This window comes from Nuphar pumila, chromosome 7, assembly GCF_984573655.1.
Source record: "Nuphar pumila chromosome 7, dmNupPumi1.hap1.1, whole genome shotgun sequence".
In the NCBI taxonomy this organism is placed as follows: Eukaryota; Viridiplantae; Streptophyta; class Magnoliopsida; order Nymphaeales; family Nymphaeaceae; genus Nuphar; species Nuphar pumila.
The window spans coordinates 21413211-21423100 of NC_143255.1; positions in this window are offsets into that span (position 1 = coordinate 21413211).

Genomic DNA, 9890 nt, shown 5'->3' on the forward strand with positions numbered 1-9890 from the left:
GTTTTTTTCGTAGTTCTGACACTATAAATGTGTTGTAGTACGAGGAATTCACACATGGATCATGTGTTTCCGATGAAAAAATGATACGAGGAACCTCGAAAATTTATAAAGATTTTTTACCATTGATTTTTTGAACCTTAAAAAAACCTACCTATGTAAGAGAATCGAACACAGGAGCTCATCCCTATAAAACCAAGTACATGGATCACATGTGTATGTAGGGGTGGCAATCATGTCGGGTTGGCGGGTCAGCATACCTCAACCCGAACCCGACCTGTTTATTAAACGGGTCGGCTGTGGCAAACATCAACCCGTCCCGTTTAATAAACGGGTAACCCGACACGACCCGCCAACCCATTTAATAAATGGGTTGGGTTGGGTAAACGCGTTCTCAGGTTGACGGGTCGGGTTGGTAGACGGGTTGGTGGGTCGGGTTGGCGGGTTGACCCACCCGCCTAACCCGTTTATTAAACGGGTCAGCCGGGTTGGCGGGTTGGCAAACCCCCAACCTGAACCCGACCCATTTAATAAATGAGTTACGCGGGTCGACCCATTTATTAAACAGGTTGGCTTAAGCCCAACCTGAACCTGCCTAAGAGGCGGGTTGGCGGGTCGGGTTGGCGGGTCGTGTCAGGTTTTGCCACCCCTATGTGTATGGTCAAAATTTAAATATAAAACAAAAAAAACCTGAAAAACCTACTTAGCACGTTTCATTTAGCATATTTTATTTAACATGTAACCATTACTTCATATAATTATATATATGAAATATATTTGTTACCCTCGTGGTGGGTAGTGTCAATGGGTCAGGTTTGACACAGGCTTGACCCATACCAAATCCTATAAGGTCAGGGTTTGGTGATAAATAAAAATGCTTGATTAGAATTCAGGTCGGACCTAATGTGTAAAGCCCCAAAATCTAAAACTCAAAAATTTAACAAGAATTTAAAATTTTTCTCGTAATCATCGAAAAATGATATTTATCATGCAAGGATTTAAACAACTTTGGAGTGAGTTACGGGTGTGAATCCACATAAGATCAGAGTATCTATTTATAAAACCCAAAACTAATTATATTACCTACAAAAATTCTTTTCACAAATTAAAAAAAAAATTAACAAGTGCTTAGAATTAAAATACATAAAATCTTAAGTTTGGCCCTTGACCTTCTAGAAGTGTTAGTCCCTAACGCTATCACTGCATCCCGTCATTCACTATCCAGCGTGTCAATCACCTACAATCTCCTAAAAAGGTCATACTCGTGAAAGCCTAGTAGATGCATACCACTTTACGAGAATTATAACATTAAAATATCATGACATCATACAGTTATTCAAAAACAGTAAAACATGTCATACAGTTCATGCAACATATAGAATAGCATTTACATCATGGTCATTAATCATTTTGAATAAATAAGACATATCTACAGTACCGAATCTGTAAGAATAAAGGGAATGATGTTTCACTTATTAGTATTCACCGAGGCACATGGGAAAAATCCAACGTCACAGTCCAGAACATTTTGTAGGTATATTATTCAAGAATTGTATTTTTATCTGAATAACTGACTGAAACTGACCCAAAGTTGGCAATCAATGATCGAGAGAAAATATTGTTAAGGCATACAAAAAAAGGTAGGATGCATCTAAGACAAGTTGTAGTAGTTGAAAATCTATTACTTAGGACACATTTGATAGTCTCGATCTCCTAACCTACGAGTGATTGTAGACTAATGGGATGTCATTGCCTTCAAAAAAGTAATAGAAGGTTACTCGAGGTTGTACCCCTTACCCTCTCTAAAGTAAGTAAAACACTAAACGAGTTATCAAGGTCTTGTTAAGTTAAGGCTTGTTCTTTGATATACTAATACCTAGGCATATCAGGGCTTATTAGCCCAAGTACCTCTCTGAGATACGAACAAGTCACAAGTTTTTGTAATTCATTTATTATGCTCGAGTGTCAAAACCAAACAAGCATCTTGCTTGTGAAAGTGATCCCAATATTAGTTGTGTGTGTGTGTACATTTTTGGTTCATAAACAAGAGTGTCTTGCACCTCCAACTGGTCAGTGACCCCTTGCTCATTCAGAGCGATAATTGTACATGCATACAGTGCACGTCTTATAATACCCAAAACACATTCCCATAAATAATACATAGCCAGTTCCTTAAACCATTGGCTCCAATATGAGCCACAAACATTTCATGATATTATTCATCCTTTTAAAAGGTCACATCATTCATCATTTTATGTATGTAAAACCCATAAGTAAGCACATGTTTACGATCATGCTGGTATATTTTTTTAAGTACTATTATGCATGAGTTATTTCACACATATCATAGCTAGTGATGCATGCAAATCATTATACGTAAAGACAACATGTATAAGCATGCATGCAAATTATCACATGTGAAACTAGCATTGAAACTAGCATGCATGTGAGTTGTTGTATATGAAAATATCATGATAAATGCACAAGAGTAAGCATACATACTTATTTGGAACATGAAAAATACTCATAAGTATATTTTAATATTAAAATCCCACGTAGAGAGGTATAGGAATTCCCTACCTCAAAATTCATGAAATCCTACAACTAGTGATTTCTCGAACTTTGTGCGATACATGGTTATGACAATGAAGGTGGCTCAGTCGATGATGATGACAATAAGGGAGTTGACTCCATCACAGGAGGGTCGGCCCTACGAAAAAATAGAGAGTAAGGAGGGTCAACTCAATTTGCAAGAAGAGTTGACTTAATTTGTAGGAAGAGTCGACTCAATCAGTTGGGAGAGAGCATGAAGGGTCGACTCAATTATAGGGAGAGTCGACTCAACAGTAGGAGAGAGGGTCAACTCATCTGCAGGGTGAGTCTATTCAACCAAGAGAGGGTCGAATCACCCGTGGGGTGAGTCGACTCAACAACCAAATGAGTGGGTCGACTCTTCTCTACTAAACTACAGAGATGGTTGACTCTCAACCTGAAGAGTCGACTCAAACGACAAGAGAGAGAGAGAGAGAGAGAGGAGAAGCGTGGCTTCAGGGGCTTCCTAAGCAAGAAAGACACATAGAAAAGGGAGGTGGCGGTGTCCAGCCGCCTGAGGCCAGGGTTGGAGACATGGGTGTCACAGACTGTAACACCTCAAAATATTTAACTCAAAAATTTAAGATTTTTTTTATTACAGCGGAATTTATTATTTAAACTTTAGTTAAATAGCTCAGGCGAGTTACAGGCAATTACTAAAAACTTTCATTCCATTTGACAAAAATAAAATCATTGACTGGCATTATTACATGAAAATTATAATTAATACCAAACAAAATTCATCAGAGTTCCGCAAGACATTGTTGTCTCTGTCCCAAATGTGAGGTAAACTATTCCACGTACTTATGTATTATTATTATTATTATTATTATTATTATTATTATTATTATTATGATGTTTAACAACCATACTGTAGCAAGTCCGTGACGGGCCTGCGGTCCACTGCAGCCATACAAAGTGTACCAACCAGCTGCTCCACTACTAGGAGGGAGTGGTGGCAATAGCATCAGCAACCAACCCGTTTGCCAACTTTTTTTTTTTGGTATATCATGATCCATATATATATATATATATATTGAATGACACTCTCGGGTTAGGCAGACCCCAACTCGTATTAATTATACCTCTGGTTTTGAGCCTGCATGTCTCACACTAAGGAGACTAGCTCAGACAATACTTACCCACCTCGGCATACTCAGTGCACTCACAGTGCCAACCATTGGCCGCACCGACGTTGTATGCAGCTGGTGTGGCTCCTGTTCCTCACAACAACACGAGTCTGCTGTGAGCAAAAGGGCATGGTCAGGAGTGCATGGCCAAGAGTGCAACAGGCCTAGTCGGTCAGCCTTAAGTATATATATATATATATATATATATATATATATATATATATATATATATATATATATATATATATATATATATATATTATTGAAATCAGTTTTGAAAGGCAAACTGGGACTGCGGCCGACCCCAATTGAGACAACATATAGTATTATTCAGGTATGCAGTGCCCAACCAAAAATACCCAACACTGGTTGTGAGTCAGTGGCACTGCAGCGCATAGCCCGTGTAGGGTCCACAGACCCTAGTCGGGTTGGGCCAGGCTAACCAATCATGGCTGGAGAGTCAAGAACGAAATTGTAATGCTGTCGAGCCTGCAGCCCTCTACAACTGTGTTCCCAATTAGCAATATATATATATATATATATATATATATATATATATATATATATATATATATATATATATATATATATATATATATATAAAGTAAACCCTTTATTTAAACCTCATACCGATCACGACTATGGTTGTAATTGAATACTTACATCAGATCTAGATAACCACACTTCATAACGATGATGATAACCTTCACACGTAATAATCCATTAAATAAACCAGGTATATAATTATTTCAAAGGAATTGGACCAATTTTTTAATATGAAAATTTTATCTTTGTGCATAACAATGACCTCATGATGTTGATTCGTATGTGCTCAAATAAAACAGCATAACAACCCTATCAAACCTATCTCTCAACCCTACATGACAACCTTGCTAACCATCATAAATAAAAATCCATTGAATAAATTAAGTGCATTTGATTCGTATATGCACAAATAAAACAACATATAGCCCTGTATTGTATCACGAAAATGTTGGTACCTTTTTCAAAAGAACATAACATGCACACGAGTCTTTCAGAAGCGTTAATTCCAAATTGTTTTTTTGCTTTGAAAACCTGTCATCAAATTATTTTTTTTTTATCTCAAATCGGCCATGACTAACCTACAACTGAGTGCACATGTACAAGTCTGAAAAGTGTGTCAAGAACCCCAAATTAACAAGTATACTACATGATCGTGTAAGACCTATATATATATTTGATTCATAACCAAATACTTTATATCTAATATATCTAGATGTATATCTTCTTTTTTTTTTAGAGAACTCAAATTTTAAATCACGCGTACCAGATTCACTCTTGAACAAAAACATATGCCTCACCGAATTTTTTCTTTTTGACAAATCTAAAATCTATAGGTACTTATAAAAATTCAATTCTTATTCCATCTTATAATACATACATATTTGCGTGAATTCGCTATAGGGCTTATGCTATTGGTCTCAGTATTTAGAGTGGATTGATGCACCTACTAAAACATGTATCGACATCAACTCATATGCTACACGTTAATCACATACCAAGGATATGTTTGATCTTTAATCTGCCATGATTAAAACCCATGGTTGAGTATATTGTATTTTCATACATGTATTCAGATAGTATGATGAATACGTGTACTGCACGTCACTAGGCATACACATAAGGATAAAATGTACTTACCTTTCTTCGATGAATTAAGCCATCAAACGAATCCCAGGGTATGGCCTGATCAAGAGAGCATCATCCCTTCTCAAAACAACCTGTCGCCCAACACCTCCAAAGTGTGTAGTTGAAATGCAAAGGTTGAGGAAGAAGAGAATAGAGAGGAATAAAGGTTTTGAGAGAGGGTTAGGTGTGTGATAGGGTTTCCCTAGTATAATATGAAAACCCATTTAAAAAAACTTTTGAAAGTTTTTCTTTACTTTTGAAACTTTCTATTAAATTTTTGTTGCCTAATTTGCTTAAAACCACCCCCTAATATGCATGTGAGAGGCTGGCCTCTCTTACACACACTCTCTCTCTCTCTCTCTCTCTCTCTCTCTCTCTCTCTCTCTCTATATATATATATATATATATATATATATATATATATATATATATATATATATATATATATATATATTTTAAAACATGCCTTAATTTTTTGTTTAGCCTTTCAACCTTCCTTATATATATATATTTTTTCAGCCAGGCATGGTAGCCATTTATAAAAAATGTGTGTATGAAAAAGAGAGTCAATATTTACCATAGTGGGACTTTGATTCCCTTATTTCTTCTTTCCTCTTTGATTTCCTTTCATTATTTTTGACTTAGAGTCAACTAAGAAGACGTGTGGGTATTGGGAGAAGGTCACATTGCCTTAATGGAAATTGGATTCTCCTATTCCTTTTTCTTTATTTGAAGCATAGTCATCTCAAATAAAACATGTGGATCATTCTTTGATTTCAAAAATCCCCTTTTAAGGCTACTTGAATACTTTCTCTTTTTTAAGTTCTTTCTTTATTACAATTTTTTTCATCTGTTAAAACAAAAGAGAAGGGGACAGTCAATTCTTTTCCTTTTATTTTGTTAGGTGGGTCCCTCTAGGGGCGTGTCACCCTATCCACATAATTATAACAGCAAATATTTTTTTATTATAATATGATTTTTTTATCGATGTGGACCAAAAAATTTTATTATAAAAAATTTTATGGTATTTTTTTATGAAAAAATATGATTTTTAAGGGTTGAAAATTTGGTATATTGTAAGTTATTGATTTTTCAACCTCCAAAACATCTGACATATACGTTGGAAAAGCATGATCGAAAGGTTGGTTTCTACTAAATCAAACATGTAGAACCCATTTGAAGGGTGAGATGTGCAAAACAAAAATAAAAAAAACAAAGTTTTTCAATATAAAGTTCCTTACTATATATATTAATTTTGATTGACTCAGTATACTCAAGTATACAAATGTTTGTGATTTTTTTTATAGAGAGGAACCTTCGCCGAAGCAAGAAAAACCTCGAGTGGGGCCGATGACCACCTTGCCTTAGGTAGCTCACCTTGAAAGCTACAGATACACCCATACGCATACGCTAATGGTGTTTTGATCTGGTGTCTTCATCTCAGCACCCTCACAAACACCCCACTGGCCATGTAGGCGACTCCAAGGTAGTAAAAATATATTTGTTATTAGTTAACTAGTCCATACGAGCCGAGCTGAGCTACAAGCAGCTCATCTCATTTCCTAGCCTACCCCTAGATTGCGTATTCAAAAAAGAGAAAAAAAAGAAAAAAAATGTCTAAGCATCAACAAATAGCAATCTTAGGCATTTATTGACTTGAATTTTATCTTCCTACAAAAAAGGGTGGTGACACTTTCACCTTCTATAAGTTTTGTAAAACAAGCCTTCACTTTGTATAAATTTAAAAAAAAAAGAAGCCATTGATCACAAGTTTGAAACTTACTGGTGATGTCCCTTGCCACATGGTCGAAGCTGGGTGTAATCTCTGCTAGGCAGGGAGAGGGTATTACCAGCCGGAGGCCAGCCGTGGTGATGGGTGGTTCCCCTTGGACAATAAAAAAAAAAGTCATTTAGGGCAGAATTGTGAGCCTCATTTTCCAAAATAAGAATTCAAAATTGTTAGATATGGGTCATACTATATCCTTTTTTTGCAAACACTGGATCAAGATCCAACTTGAATGGCACGATAAAATCCTAGACCTGGTCAGATACGAGTCGTCATGGTTCTAGATCCACAGATAATGGATAAACGATAGTTCTTTTCTTTGTGAAGGTAAAATGGATCAGGTTAAACCTGACTCTGACCCAAATCCAACTAAATGATTTTACTCAATTAAAACCTAGATCCCACAATAATCGACTCCATTTATCTTAATCTAACTCAGATGCATGTATATGCAACCAACTTAATTTCAAGCCATATGCATCCATTAGTTTTTCTTTTCTTTTTTTCCAGAGTAGAGCTGGGTGTATAAGGGCCCCCTCCCTTGACAAAAGAAAATCAATAGACCCAATTGATCTGGTGGCCTCTGACGTCAAATTACATGGTCCCTTTGAAAAGGAGCATGGTAAAGCAAGAGAGAGACTGCTATACAAAGATTACAACCAGTTACAAAACAAACATGATGCAAGGCAGCAAGTCTAGGACAACTGAAACTAATATGCCGATGACCTTCTAGATCATGTAGTCATGTAGGTTATTTGTAGAGATAGATATATTGTTTGGCGAGTTTCAAGGCCTCTTCAATTACCTGCAGCTAATGGAAGAGAAAATCTGATATTCCCCTCTAATGCACCATTCCATTTATGAATTGCTAAGGCAATAGCAGACCCATTAGACCTAAAGGTTGAAGCTATTTGAATATCAGTGTCTTTAATGCCTAATGGGTTTAGTTCAGAATTTGACAACTTCAACTTCTGAAAGTTATCGCAACAAAGAAACCAAAGGCTATGTATGTCTTCTAGTATAAGTACCTTGATCATGTTTCAATTTTTTTTTTCAAAGGAATAGGCTGGGCCGGGGTTACCCCGAATTGCTATTAATGAATGAATAAATCATTTTTTTACATCTGATTACCCAATGAGCGAAGCCAATCCAGTGACTTTTCCTTTCAATACAAAGAATTACAAGAATGCAAAGAAAGAAGGATATAGCCCATAGACAACCAGGGGAGTTGATAAGAAATATCGTCTAACAAAAGAGATTCTGCCAACGAGGGAGTGGAGGACAAATACCCACGACCATTCAAGCACAATGCACCAGCGCTTGCTAATTGAAAGCACTTGAATATGAGTATTTGGAATCTCATCGAAAAATTGGCAGCATACATCTTCAATTGGCCTGCTGTTATGCAGAAGCCTTCTGGCACCACCAATAAAAATAAACTTATGCTGGTCATACTCTGCAAACGATACCATATCCCAATCTCCAAACTTATCAGACACAAAACTGAATGTGACCAGGTCTGGTGCACTCATAACTTGTGGAACTGTGATAATTCCACTTCTTCAATACGACTTTACCTATAAAACATGATCAGCGGGCTATTTCGTTGCAGCAAAGTGCTCTACACAAGCCGCCCACATGTTATTGACCGATGCCTCTATTATCATATCCAGATTCATTATCCAACAACAACCTGGTCGACCTCTCAAGGATAAAGATAAACACGATTATCACATTTGCCAAGGAGATAGAACAGATATGAGAGAAATTAAAGATCTTGATAAAAAGGAAGAGGTTAGAAAAGATTAAAAGCATATCTTATCTTATAAAGAGCCTTATCAGGATCAAAATGTAAGATATATAAAACAATGTAAAAACGTTGAGAAAAAGTAGTGAAGGAACATTTGTCAGCCCGTGAACATAGGCACAATTGCCGAACCATGTACATCTCTTGTATTCATTTCTCTCTCTCTCTTCTTACTTTATCATATCATGATTCATTTTATCGTTAGCCTTGAAATTTATTTATGGTATCAGATCTAGAACCATGAGTCCATACAGTTCATCTTGATGGCTGCTACTTCTTCCTCAATGAAGTTTTCATATCCAGCAACATTGAATGTTGCCAATTTCGTGTCACTAAAATTGACAAACACTAACTATCTACTATGGAGAACGCAACTATTGGAGCTGATAGAAAGTCAAGACCTCCAAGGATTCATTAGCCATGAATCTCACATCCCAGAGCAGTTTTTAATTAATGCCAATGGAGTTCGCACTGAAAATCCAGATTTCATCGTGTGGAGGAACTCATATTGGCTTGTACGTGGTTGGATAATCCGCACCTTATCCGAGAAAGTTTTTGAATTTATCATTGGGCTTGACACTGTTGCACAAGTGTGACCGACCCATGAAGAGACATTTGCTCTTGATTCTCAAGAGCATGAATGCTATCTACTACAGAAGCTTTAACCATTTAAGAAAGGTAGTCTTTCTCTCTCCGAATATATAGCTTCCTTCAAGAATACCTATGATGAGCTTGCCACTATTAGCAAATCTGTCGATGATAGGAACAAGGTGTTCTCACTTTTGAATGGTCTTGGACATGAATATGAAGCATTTGTCATATTAATGATGAAGCCACCAATTCCTATATACAAAAAACTATTTTCCTTGCTTCAGTCCCATGAGACCTTTAAAACTCTTCAAACGCT